At 39.7% G+C, this 14,493-nt stretch overlaps 1 protein-coding gene across 6 annotated transcripts in view; it reads right to left on the reverse strand.

Annotated features, from left to right (window-relative positions):
• spegb (striated muscle enriched protein kinase b) overlaps positions 1-1,455 on the reverse strand; it is a 74,789-nt gene extending 73,334 nt beyond the window's left edge. For all 6 annotated transcript variants that reach the window (XM_089133065.1, XM_039669819.2, XM_089133061.1 and 3 more), the window contains exon 1: positions 753-1,455. The gene's annotated coding sequence lies outside the window, so the exon portion shown is untranslated. The remainder of the gene's footprint in view (positions 1-752) is intronic.
• Between the last annotated feature and the right edge of the window lie 13,038 nt (positions 1,456-14,493).

A 14,493-nucleotide genomic window follows, 5' to 3' on the forward strand; every position in this document is an offset into this window, starting at 1 on the left:
TCGGGAGTAGAATTTCTGGAGCGCATTAATAACCTACTATTGTGATTCTGTTTAGCTGCAGTATTTACTGAATGTAGTAAATATTTTTTAAAAAGTAGATATGTATGTAATCATTTTAGTTTTGATGCAACAATCTCCCTGTTAATGCAGAGAAGTGTGAGGTAGTCAAATTTACGATCCCACAGATCCCTAGAAATGGCCATCAGGGGAAAATCAGTTGCTGCTACAAGCATTTCTGTTTTATTGCTCTTGGACAAGAAAACAAGCATGCTGACTTGCCATATTTCTTCTGTACTGGCGCAAAATTGAACAATATGACTCATGACATAATCAATGCTGGTTCCATTATAAACATTTTCTATTATAAACAATATCTTGGATTTCCGACCCACTGAGAACACCTTAAAAAAAAGACAGCAAAGTACCCAGGAGGCGGTCATCTTAGTCTGGTTCCTAGCGTAACCCAGAATGCATCAGGATACGATAGAGTTTAATGAGTCGTAGACGTTCAGCTATTCAGCTGTAATCATCCATACGCAATTAGCCAGATGGGTGTCATTTGTTTACAAGAAAAGGGTGGGGCGCAGGAGTCGAATAAGCGCTAACATCCTTAAAGGAGGGAATTGGGTCAAGTCTCCCTCAGACGGAGCCCACTGAATGACAAAACCCCACACATATGGGTCAAACTCAAACTCCCAGTCAGTTATGAGTCAACATGCAAGGCAAGACAAATCAGGCATGCAACAACTCACCTGAAAGCGTTTCTTGGACCAGATTTTCTTCATGGCTTGGAGTAATCCTGGTCTTTTGTTGCGTGTAAGCGAGGTGGGAGTGACGTTCTCTGGGAGCTGGGAATTCACGGTCAGACCCGGTGGTGCCCCGATCGTATTGGTAGCATGATCTGAATCCAGCTTGGACCGCTGAAAAAAGCCACTCAAGAAAGGAAACGTACCTAATTGACTGGTACTTCACCTGCTGTAATTTCTTTGAGAACAAAAGTTCTTTCTCAAAAACTTGATTTTTCTGAGCATGCTCCCTAAAATCTCAATTTTGTATTTTAAAGTTGTTCCTCTCCAGGTATTGCGCTGTCGTTCTTTCAGTTTAGGCAGCAGCTCGAACTAATACCAGGATAAAATAAAATAAAACATTTGAGAAAAATGAACCTCAGTAGACAGCACCCCCTCAGTGCTTCAGGATTCCCAGTGGCAAATAATCAGAGCTTTCTCTAAAGCATCGTGTTCGACCAATAAGAGCGCAGAATAATAAGCCCAGCCAGCAGCAGCGAGCAAAATATTGTGTGTGTGCGTGGAGAGGTAAGCAGAGAGCGAGCGAGCAAGAGAGAGAAAACACTAGCCTGTGCCGTTTTGGGGGAAGGGAGGGGAGAAGACAAAAAGAGAGAGAGAGGAAAGAAAAAAAGAGACCGAATGAGTAAGAGAGAAACAATGAGTCAGTCCTATCGAGATGCCAGTTGGCAAATCCGTTTTCATGTCCCGTTTTGCTTTTTCTCCCCTTTTCTCCCCCTCACTTTTCTCGTTCTGTTGTGCACCGAGGCTGAACGCATCTCTCCTGCCCAGCAGCAGAAGCGGTCGGGAGTCTCCTCACCCACTGCCTTCGTTTTATATTCAGGATCAATGTCCGTGACGTCAGAGCAGCCTCCAGTCGATGAAGCCTTTTTGCAACCCACCACTGGCACATTTTAAAAATAATTTTAACATTTTTGTTTCCTCACCTTTTTTTTACCCCCAAGGTACAGGTGGGTGGCATGAACGAAATCTTATAAAAACTACTAGGTATGCGGCAAAATGAAAATTCTGGACCAATTTTGTTTGGAAATGCCAACCAACGCAAAATCTGCTTCTTCTTGAGACTAAAGCTGCGTTCACATGACTTTGTCACTGCAGGTCGCCAGTGGCTGCGTTGGAGGGCGTTCCCACTACTGGTTGCCTAGTAATGTTTGTGAGTGACATTCACGGGTGTTACTCTATGTTAGACAACAAATACGTTTTATTGCCGCTACAAACAAATATTTTGGAAGGAAAAGTCTAAATATAAATGGAATCAGTACATAAAATGCATAATATTGAAGATGAACGAGAAACAGTGAGTGCTCTTTGCCATCGCGGCTATTTAACTGCAGCAAACGGGCAAATACCGGTCTATCTGGGTTCCCGAAACCATTCAGTCACGGAGTCAGTACGGTGAACACCACTGTATGTACACGGTGATATATGATCAATTATAGGACAGTTTCTGACTGATAAAATGAGCTTCTCGTTCAACTTGCCTCGGTCATACTCAACACTGAAGAGTGACGCGCTACACTGACTCCTATTGGTTGTCGCTCGCGAAAATCGCTCTTTATTTGCAAAAAGTTACAAATTTCTCAACTTTGTCGCGTCGTCAGACACGCCCCATCCAGTCGCCAACGGTCGACATTGACATTGAAAATGAATGGTATCGTGTCACTTGGTAGCGTGTAGTGTGAACGCAGCTTAAAGCTGCGATCACTTTTCTGCAAATTTTCACCGGCAATATCCAGTCATTTTAATAGGAATCCACACATTTGGCTGAGTAACGATTTCAATACCTTTTTAGGCACCAACCGAATTGCCTCGATATCATCGGGCATCAAAAAAATGTCTTATCGTTCGGTAACAAATTTCTGTATCTTGAATCTCGTCAATAAACGTGCAGCATGATTGGCTGTGGCGAGGCATCAAGGAAAAACACTAGTTTACGGCGGTTACGCCCAGAGACGTGAGTCACAGGTGAGGCTGGAGTGTGTAAGCGTCCCAATCTCCATAGAAGTGGAACATATCAAAAGCGTGGCTACATTTCACCATGCCAAGAGTGCGCAATGCAATATTTGAGACTAGATAACAAATCTGATGAAGCACTTGACAGTGCACAGAATAAACTTAATAAACCGAATAAGCAGAAAGTTGCTCCATCTTTGACTGCAAGAAGAACTGGAGCCCGTCACAAATTAACCGGAACTAAGACAACTTGCTAACTACTTGCTAAGGCTACTTAAGCCTAGTTCACACTACGTGATTTTAAGCCCGATTTAAGCCCGATTTGCAAATCGTTGAGTCGCCGACAAGTCAGGGTGTTATCGCGTGCAAATCGCGGGCGATTAGCGGACGATTAACGCTCGCCAATCCGTTAGTGTGAAAGAGCCAACAACGCATCAAAGACAGCTCGCAGACACCTCGCAGACAGGTCACCGAGCTCAGAAAAATATCTAGCATGCTAGATATCCCGAGCAGTCGCGCGACTCAATCTCAGTGATGTCATGAGTACAGCCAATCATAGCAACGCATGGGTTGAGGACACCAGGTAAATCTTACTTTTTCTTTTTTGCATTTTTTTTTCTCAGAGCAGATCGTCGAGCAAACAGTGTGCAGCACTAGTTTCTGTCTGACGTCCATATTCGCGTGTTGTGTTCTTCTCTGCAGTTTCGCGTCATTTCTGGTTCGTTTTATTGCGTGGTTTTTCGTTACAAAACATGGTTTCTAGACCAGATAGAATCGTGTTGTTGTCAACTCGTTATTTGTTTGATTATTTTCAGGATTTAGACCGTACTATAGTACTGAAACAGCTCTCATTGAGTCACAAATGATATGCTCTTATCATCCGATCGTGGTTGTATCTCTATGTAGTGCGTTGTTAACTCGTGTAGTGAGTTACCTCCTGTTGTGGATCAATCACGTTGTGTTGTGTGGTGTGAACAGCTAAACAACTTGAACACTCATGATTTCACTGAGAGCAAGTCATGTAGTGTGAACTGCACAGTTCAGCCCGACATTTTAAAATCATGTAGTGTGAACTAGGCATTAGGAAAACAACTGAAATAAGCTACTAGCCTCACAGACATGATAAATAGGTGTGCCATAGAAAGCTTGAAATGTCTAAATTAACCAATTTGAATTGAATACAAATACTCTCTGATAATGGAATCCAAATGAAAGATGCATTTCTCTCTATTATGCGCAAGTTCACTATAATGCGAAGATGACGAGTCAGCAACGTCAACTTCATCTTTGCAACAAACACTGAATCAGAAAACACTATTTTATTAAAAAAAACAATTAAAAATACTCCTTGCTATATCTTCAAATTTTCAGGTAATGTGTAATGTAATCGTAAAATGGATTTAAATAAAATTGGTATTGAAAAAAGTATCATTCAGGAACCGGTATCGAAGTCAAGGTATCATATCGGTATCAAAAAATGTTTAAAGGGGTCATGAAGTGGCTTTTTAAATTTTATTATATTGTTGTCGGAGGTCAACTTATGACGTTCGCTTGGTTTTTGCAGTCAAAAACATCAAAATGAATAAGTAATAGGCTATTTTCTACCCTAGTTTTGGGTCTAGCTAAAAAACGCTCTGTTTTTATGGGCGTCTCGCACTGAAGACTTGGAAGTAAACACCCACTGCTGTGAGTGGATAACAGTTTTGCATGTTATAATGAGTTTCAACTCACCCGTCGATGCACTTGGGGAAAATTGTTCTGAAAATGTCCAATGTTGTAAAATAGCAACCGGAATGATTCCCCCATACATGTTCGACCCAGAGTCTGTGTGTTGCACCATTCCTGTCAGATCCAATATAGACGGCACAGCACCGTTCTTTACTCTTAATCGGTCTGCAAATCGAGTCTTGTTTACAAAACCATCCTCAGTTTATCCATGCAGTCCTATTGGAATCCATAGGAAGCTTATGCAGCGACTGTCTTCTTCCACAACCAGGCACTGCACAATATTTTGTATTGCTCGGTAGCTCGATCCGGTTTGTCATCACAAGGTAGGCATCTATGTCATTAGCTATGCGTGTAATGCGCGAACCGGTGGGCGGGGCTAAACCGGCCGTGTTGAAGTAGGCGATGATCTTCTTCTGCGGGGGTGGTGTTTTATCCTCTTTTTTATACACTTACATTTTACACTGGCATAGATACTGGCATGCTAGCCTATTAGCACATCTCTATGCAAACTTACCCTTCACTCTTTACTAAATAAATTCAATAAATATAGATAAGCACCTTACAAAGCAACTCAGTCCTGATCATCCACATTTTGTCATTCCTCTGACCTGAAATGTCATAAAGCAGACCATCCAACTGATAGCTGCAGGAATATATCGACCACGGTATAAATGATATATCAGTATGCATACTGTTGCATAGTGTATCGTCATGCAGCAGAGCCCTAGCTCAAGATGTCTAATCATCCCCCTCTCATTTCCCTCTGCAATAGTAGTTCAAATTATGTATTTAAGTTTATTAAAAGGTTTATTAGAATTTGCATCCCTTGGACAGAAATCAAATATCTTTAATGAGAAGACTGAGGCAATCATGTGCAGCTTTAGATTTGCATAATGAAATTATGAATTATAGAGTCTCGCACCTGCAATGTTAGCAAAGGGGGTGAGGGAGGCACATTGATTTTGAGCAGTTTAATTTCACGAAAGCACACAATCCATAAATGTACTACCAATATAGCAGGTAGCAAACCTCATGTCGTACAACAAAAACACGCTCAAAAAGACACTGAGAAACAGATCGTGGTCTATGTGGCCATTTAAATGGATTGACATTTTTCAAAGCCAAAGTGCTCTCAAGCCGAAGCCTGGCGAGGCAGAACATCAAGGGGGTAGTGAGAGAGCCAGACACCCGACAAATTCCTTTATTCGTTCTCATTAGCAGTCACTGGTTGTGTTTATAATGACCCAGGTGGACGGTTGCCTTCATTCATTTCTGTTGTGTTGTCCACACCTGGGTCCTTTTATTCTAATGCATTGCATGTTGAGCTAACATGCATAGAATTACAAACAGACGACTGAGAAGAGAATATGGTGCACAAAAACACGATCTGAAACGCAAGTATCAAATGGGAAACGCAAGTAACTTTTTGGGCAGAGATCGGGCGCTGTTTCTATTATAACGACTCTTGCGCCTGACGCAAATCTAAATTGGGTTGGTCTGAAGTAGCTACATTACTCATAGGTGAGGTTTGGGCGTAACCTGAAACAAACCAATCAGAGCATCATATCACATTCCCTTTAAAAGCAGGCACGCTTGTTCCATGGCGGATTGCTATTATAATGGCGGATTTGCCAGGCGCACACCAGGAGCGGTTCACAGCTGAGGAGACAGACGTTCTCGTCAGGGACATAAAAGACAGAGAAGTGACGTTGTATGGGGATGGGTCGATGGGAGAAACCCAAATTAGCTTCGGTTAAACAGGCATATAATAATTTGGGTAAATGTGTAAACTAGATTTATGCCTATTTTTTCACATCTTCATGGACACCACAATGATTTCTCTTGTGTGGTAATATTTTTCCTTGTAATTATGTATGGTTTGCAAAAATGGGAACTTCTGCATCTGTGTATGAGAGAAGCAAAGTGTATGCGCGTTGTGTACACGCTACATTATGGGCAAGCAAGCGCCCTTAAAATAGCATCTGAATAACCAACCCGATCTCACGGGAATTCGTACGAATTTTACGAGGTGGCTAATTCGTAACAATTTGTACGACCTCACTCGACGTACATATTTTACGAATTAGCGAATTCGTATGAATTCGTACGAATGACCTACCCCTGACCCCGCCCCTAAACATAACCGTCACGTGGGTTTAGACAAATCGTACAAATTTGTACGAGTGAGGTCGTATGAATTAGTACGAATTAGCCACTTTTGAATCACTCGTACGAATTCGTACGAATTGGTCGTGAGATAGGGTAGGAATAACGCGTCACTGACTTTAGACTATAGGTTTTTCCTGGTCTGTGGCAAAATTGTTTTCTGAAACTGCAAAATAGCACCAGGGAACATTTGTGCACAGAACTATTTTCGCTGAACCGCCCCCGGGAGCGCAAGCTAATTCCCTAATTTACCGACGTGCTCCTGTGGAGGAAAAGTCCGCTGTGCGTCGGCTGCAAAATAGGAATGATAAATGTGTCGGTGTACAAAGTCAATTGCGCAGGGTGCAAGATAGGGCCCATTAACTACATATGAAAGGATAATTCACATGAAACTGGAATAAAACTGATAAGGCACATTTCACCAAAAAACAACTTGATTTGTTAACAACCACCTTAATGTTTATTAGTTTAGTTGATCAATCATGAAATATCTTTGTCAAAATCAGCCCTATTTATATTCACAAGACATTCCTTATCAAACTGCCTCAAACAACTTTCATTTTCATCTGATATCACAAATCCCTCTTATTTTTCTTCCCATTTTAAACCCTCTCTTTCTATGATATCAATCAAATCCTGATGCATAAATGTCCGGTTCATGCAGAAATACATCAGATAACAAAAGTGTATAATTTGTTAGAATTGTGGATGCAATATATTTTTATTTATTTATCTGTATTATCCAATATTGTATATCAAATTGTGCATGTAACATTTAGATTAACTAGCGCACAGTCAATCATTAATGAAACTAAGGTTTAGATCTTTTAAAGCTTTTAAATTTTGGGCCAGCATGATTTTTTTTAAAGAAATTAATACTTTTATTTAGCGAGGATGGTTTAAATTGATTAAAAGTAACAGTTAAGAAATGTGTAATGTTTATTTCAAATAAATACTGTTCTTTTACTTTCTAACTTTCTAATCCCACAAACAAATTGACCAGCACAACGGTTTTCAACATTGATAATAATAAGAAATATTTCTGTCAGGAATAAATTACATTTTAAAATATAAAACAGTTTGTTTATTGTAATAATAATAATTACAACTAGGGCTGTCAGTTTAACGCGTTATTAACGGCATTAACGCAAACCCATTTTAACGGCGTTAATTTTTTTATCGCGCGATTAACAGTCTTTTTGTCCTAGCAAACTTTGTAGTTTTTACACATGCTTTTGCATGCGTCCTGATCCATTTCGGCGTTTAACGCTCGTCATCCACTCAAAGCCGGCTCGCAAGCCGAAACGTGTGTTTGAGGCGTGCCAGTTGTTTTGTTTCCGGTCTAGATCTGTTTGCACTTTGGTCGAAGAAGCAACAAAACGTCCTCGCGCTGTTTTGTGCCGCACACACTCATTTCAGCTTGCGAGCCGGCCAAATAGTAACGTTACTTTTGAGTGGATGACTAGCGCGAGACGCCGAAATGGATGCCCTAAGATTCTGAATGGAAAGTTTACTTTTAAAAAGCTGCCATATTGTCCCATTGACAAGACCAAGTGATCTGTGTTTTGTCGTTGTGAACTGAGCTATCATCATCGCAGCACGTCCAGTCAGAAACACCACTTGATGATGGCCAAGCAAACACACACACACACACAGATGATGCGAATTCTTCACCCCCTTGCCAATATTAGGACCTCGTCAGTATTTCTTTCACCCTTTTATTGATAGACAGTGTTACATTGTGTGAGAGATTATTTATATATGTTAATGTGAAATTGAACACTATTACAATGTTATTTTCAATAATAATTTTTCCACTTTTCCATATTGATAAGAGCATTAAAATGAGAAAAAAATAATGTAACAAAAAGAAATCAAGAGACATTTTGAATAGATAAAAATGTGCGATTAATCACGAGTTAAATATGACATTGATGCGATTACTCGCGATTAAATATTTTAATCTTTTGACAGCACTAATTACAACATTACTGTTTTACGGTATTTTTTGATCAAATAAATGCAGCCTTGGTAAGCATAAGAGAACATTTCAACAACATTTCCAGCCATTCAACTGTTTTTCTCAGATGTGATTATGAGGTGCTTGTTCTGCTTCAATGATGTGAACAGCAGTGTTACAAACTAGACTGCCAATTGACCTAGTCTCATTCTTCTGTCTCTCTCTTTATCCATCTCTTCAGCCCTCAGCCCAGACAGTGGTCAATATCTGAGGGACCAGTACAGCTCTGTCTTTTGTTTCATGGATCTCATCGATCGGTCTTAAGAACAATTATTAGGCTCAGCTGTGTTCCACCTGGTGTCACATAGCTGACACACACTTCTGTGTTGATTTCACCAATAAAACTCCCACCTACCTCACTGACGCTAGCCAAGACATGAATCATGTTGCTGAATGCAAATTGTTCTGATTTAGGTTCACTATGATGACTAAGATCCAAAAATGGTTTAGATTACACACATTTACTAGACTAAAAACAATAAGCTTTGTCAACCTAACTTAGTCAATTATATACAGTATAAACCGCAAGAAGTTTTTTTTTTTTTACTCTAAGCACCACCCCATACTCTACAATTCAAAAGTGTGAGGTTTTAAAGAAATTAAAGGGTTAGTTCACCCAAAAATAAAAACGCTGTAAGTAATTACTCACCCTCATGTCGTTCCAAACATGTACGACTTTCGTCTTTTCATCTTTGGAACACAAATGCAGAGCTTTCTGTCTCTCCATTGGCAACTACGCAACTACCAATATGACGCTTCAAAAACTTCATAAAGAGATCGTAAAACGAATCCATATGAATCGAGTGGTTTAATAAAATAAACGGAATTAAGACTTTGACATTGAACCAAAAAGAGGCAGAACTGTAATGTGATTGCATCTCGTTCCAGTTTGTTTTCTAAGGCTGAGTTTCCTGAAACCTTCTTAACGCTACGTCATTCTTAGGTTACACCTTAAGCTGTACCATATCGTTAATATGCGTTTCCCGAAACTTTCTTAGTTAAGTGTACCTTCTGTAATGGTGTGTTCACACCGAACGCGAATAGAGCATCAAATACTCGTCTATCGCATCTAGTTAGATGCTTGAAAATTCGCTCAAGTTCAAATTTTTTAACTTGCGCGGAAGACATTCGCGGCAAACGCGTCGCCCAATTCGCGTCATTCGCAACACACGGCGCGAATGATGCATCTATTTGCGTCTTTGCATTGACTTTGTATGTGATCTAATTGCGCAAATAATTAAATTCGCGTTTGGTGTGAACACACCATTAGTCATACGTTCGGAAGGTTGGTCTGGAGCACTCTTAGCTATACCTTATCACTGTTGGCAGTTCACTCTGCTAGTGGGCACCACTGCAAAAAGCTTCTTTACATCTTAGTCTATACGAATATTATTTTAAATTTAATACACCCTGTGTTCAATTAGGCTAATTCAAGTGTTTTCATGCAAATAATAACATTGTCATCACATTGATTGTTGTTAGCTTTTTAATTATATTATCCAAAGGTACATCAGCGCGCAAAAAATTCGAAACTAAAGGCTTATTCGTCAATTTAAAGAGAATGACTGTGGTGGGGAATTTGGTCAAACTATGGCAGCTATACAACGAATAGTTGTGCTAAATCAAAGACGGCGCTGTCCATTTTCATGGCAATGCGTTCCCAAGTATCTTTTTTCATTTTGTTGGACACAGTTGTTCGAAAACTCGAAAAAAGCACATCTTTGTGGAGTGCCACCTTGTCTAAAAGGATGCCCATTTCAGTTGGATTAAAGCTGGGGGCTTTCCTCCTTTTTTCTTTTTTCTCCGCCATAGCTATTTATTAAATGTTTCGAGTGTTGTACTTTTATTGAGTAGGTCATCCAATCACAGAATTTTTTATTTATTTACACCAATTATGTGATGCAGCTGCTGGGCAATCAACCCTGGTTGTGGAGTAAATAAAGAAATTATAGCAAATATATTATGATAATATATGTGGCCCTTTCTAATGCAAAGAAAGCATATAGTTACTGTAGTGGGTTAGACGCATGACACGTTTGAGCACGAGGTTGTGCGTTCGCGCACTCTTTCCGAAATTATATAAAATATCCAGGGTTTAATTTCGTTTGCAATTTGTCATTTTTTTATAATATCCCATGAGTCCAAATAAATGCAATTTCCACTATTTCTGAAGTGCTTCTTTTAAAAAGAACACTGCTTTCTCACATAACGCAGTGAAGCAGCCCCTGCACGAGAGAATAATTGATTCTCGAGCCATCGATGTCAACAAATTCAGCACCATCGCCACGGACAGCACGGACAGTAACATTGCACGTAAAAAGGTATATCTTAAGGGGCTTCCTAAGGCATGGTTCGAGGAACACACCTAGAAATTGTATACTGTACCTTCAGTTAAGTTATACCTTAATGGGGTCATATAATGGTATGCACTTTTACAAGTTGATTGTACTGCAATGTGTGTTGCCAGTGCCTGTACACAACCATCATTTAATGATAAAAATCCATCCAGTGGTTTTGCTTTAATCTCCTTATATGATTTCCATTACACAAGAGTAGATGTTAAAACTTCATGTTAATTCATACTTGGCTTTCGCCAAAGTAAGCAAAACTAAGACGTAGCTTTACAGTAAACTATGCTTCTCCGTCCATTTACGCTTCTTTCCATATGGTGGTGCGACTCCCCTTCTGTCGGGCGTTAACGGCTGCAGTGCACTTGCCGCATCAGCACACGTGGACCAACACGACAACCGTCTGGATTGAGCCGAGTAGGGGACATCTCTAGGGTCTTCAAATGGGCACCTTTTGTCCTCAGTGTTTCATCGACTAGCCCACGACACCTCACGAGGGCTCGACAGTGACTCTGGCGCCCCAGAGTCACCCCCCTTCGTCCCCCACTCAACTCAGCCCAGCTTACTGACCTCTATATCCCTCCTGCTGCTGAGACCCAACCACAATCTCGCACAACCCAACCATATGCGCCAACCCTTATATGTTTTCCCCTGCCTCAAATCGATCCGTTCGACGGTATAAATACTGTTCAATATACATACTGTTCGTTTTCTCACAAAAACCGCTCGTTTCGTGTCTTAGGCCATCAATGTGTACTTACATTTACGAGTCATTAAATCATGTTTAATTTTGACTTCTCTGTGCGTGCTTTTTGGTGGACCCCCTTAGCTTCCAGTATATGACTGATAGACAACAATGGGTTTGACTGAAAAATTTCAAAATTGAAAATACTGTGGAAACAAAGACACCTACATCTTGGATGCCCTTGAGGTAAGCTAAAACATGACAAAAATTAAATTTCAAAGTGAACTATCCCTTTAATCTTAGCAAGTCACGGGAAATAGTTTTTCATGACCATTAGTCAATATGTCAATGAACTAACGTATACATCAGTAAACACAGCGTTCGTATTTCACTACTCTACCCTGCCAGTACATACAAAGATAGATCAAGGTGACATGATGTTAACCAACCATTCAGAAACATCCTCAAGCCTTAATTGACCTATGGCTAAGCCACGCCCTCAAACGCGATGAGCCAATCACAGTGCGCAGCTAACTCAATACACTCGGACATTCTCTGCTTTCACTTCCATTGAAATGCATTGGAGTTAGTCAGTTTTCATTCGTTTTTTCTTGTTATTTTAAGTTTAAAATGGTCAAACGGTGAGTATGGGGTACATGCAACTCTGACACTAGAATCCTGAGATTCTTTCCCAAGCCACATCTCAACCGTGATAAGTGTCTACTCTGAATAAAGTTACCAACTAAACACGGATAAATTAAACAAGGATGTCTACATCTGATCTAAGTTAAGTCAACAACGTATTTGACCGTTATCTTTTAAATCTCTAGCATAACGTTAGTCTATTGTTAGACGTAACGTTACTCACGTACATTAGAAAACGTTAACGTTAGCTTTAGCTGCGTTGTACATCATGTCAATTAGCTTCATTAACGTATCTGTAAATAACCGAGATAACAAATGTTAACAATATTGTGCTGAATGATTCATGTAAATACTGTGGCACCAAACGGTGATGGCAACGATATGCAGGTTATCATGTTTACATTGTGACCTGTACATCTCTGCCTGGAGCTGAAGTTTTTCATCGACCTTCTCAACAATAAAATTATTAATATAACTCTCCAATGCATAGTTAAAGGAACACTCCGACTTTTTGGGACTTTAGCCTATTCACCTTACCCCCCAGAGTTAGATAAGTCCATACATACCTTTTTCATCTCAGTGCGTGCTATAAGTCTGTTTGACGCACCCACCGCTAGCCTAGCTTAGCACAAAGACTGGATGTGACTGGTTGCAGCTTTCATACTAATCCAAATGAGTGGCAAAATAACGCAAACGTTTTCCTATTTACATGTTGTGATTTGTATAGTCACATAATGTACAAATAACAAAGTCAAATGAGACACAGACATCTTTTAACCGTATAAAACCTGGGAACTATTCTCTGAAGGCGAAGCACTGCTACTTTGACGGAGTAATAACCGCATCACCGGAGACACGCCGTGGTGAGGAGCGGAGAGTTCGCTCAGTGTTTGGGTAACAGAGTCAGCAATTTATAAATAGTAAAAGCGTAGTTTACAGTCATGGGTTTTCGCTCTATTGTAAATAGCTGCGACAGTAAACAGGGGAGGTAACCATGTTTCACAGAATTCCAACTAAAAACGCTGACTGGATGAAGAAATGGCTAACTTACTCTGGATATTTATCCAAACACACCTAAGATTATCAAGGGACATTATGTTTGCTCGGTACATTTCAATGAGGACGACTATTTTGAAAAAATGGAATTTGCCACACGGACCATAATGTGCTGAAGGATACGGCTATCCCATCGATAGCACAGACAGGACAAGTGGATCACCTGCGGCTGAGGTAAGTGTTCCGTTATGTTTTTAGTAGGGCTGTCAAAAGATTAATCGCGATTAATCGCATCCAAAATAAAAGTTTCTGTTTACATAATATATGTGGGTGCAATGTGTATAATTATTTTGTATTTATATTATGTAAATACACACACATGTATATTTATGAAAAAAAATATTATGTATATATAAAATTTATATAAATCTATATACAGTGTATATCTATGAAAATATCTCTTAAATATATACAAGCATGTGTGTGTGTGTATATATATATATATATATATATATATTATATACATATATTATACCCACACATACTATATAACCACAAACTTTTATTTTGGATGCGATTAATCGCGATTAATCGTTTGACAGCCCTAGTTTTTAGATGACCTACTGTAACAGTGCCATTAGCCAGATCTAATGTAACGTTAGTGACACTATTATATGATTAGGGTATGAATATGTTTTTATCTTGATGCGGCGCGGACGCGCTTGGGAAAAAAAACGAGCGCGTTCACCGCGTTGAACTTGCACCCTGCGCGCGGCGCGCCTAGTAGCCTAAATTTGAAATAACCATGGAAATAACGAACTTGAGCGTGCAAAAGGGTACGATAGGCTGTGAGTTCATTGTGCAAAAACAATTTGTGCTATTACTTTCCCCTTATTCTATCCTATAGTAATGCAATACTGTATATTATATAGGCTACTGTTGAATACATTTGGTTCAGCTAATAAATTGCATTTAAAATATATTGATTCCTGTAATAATAATTATTTATTCATGTGATATTTATAAATCTGGGTGCGTTTTTGGTTGGAAATCAATGAAACATGGTACTGTATTACCTGGTCTCCCCTGTTTATTGTCACAGCTCATACAATAAAGCAAACACCCATGATAAACTATGCTTTTCTATCT

Source organism: Pimephales promelas, chromosome 7 (genome assembly GCF_988280905.1).
Source record: "Pimephales promelas chromosome 7, fPimPro1.hap1.1, whole genome shotgun sequence".
NCBI lineage: Eukaryota > Metazoa > Chordata > Actinopteri > Cypriniformes > Leuciscidae > Pimephales > Pimephales promelas.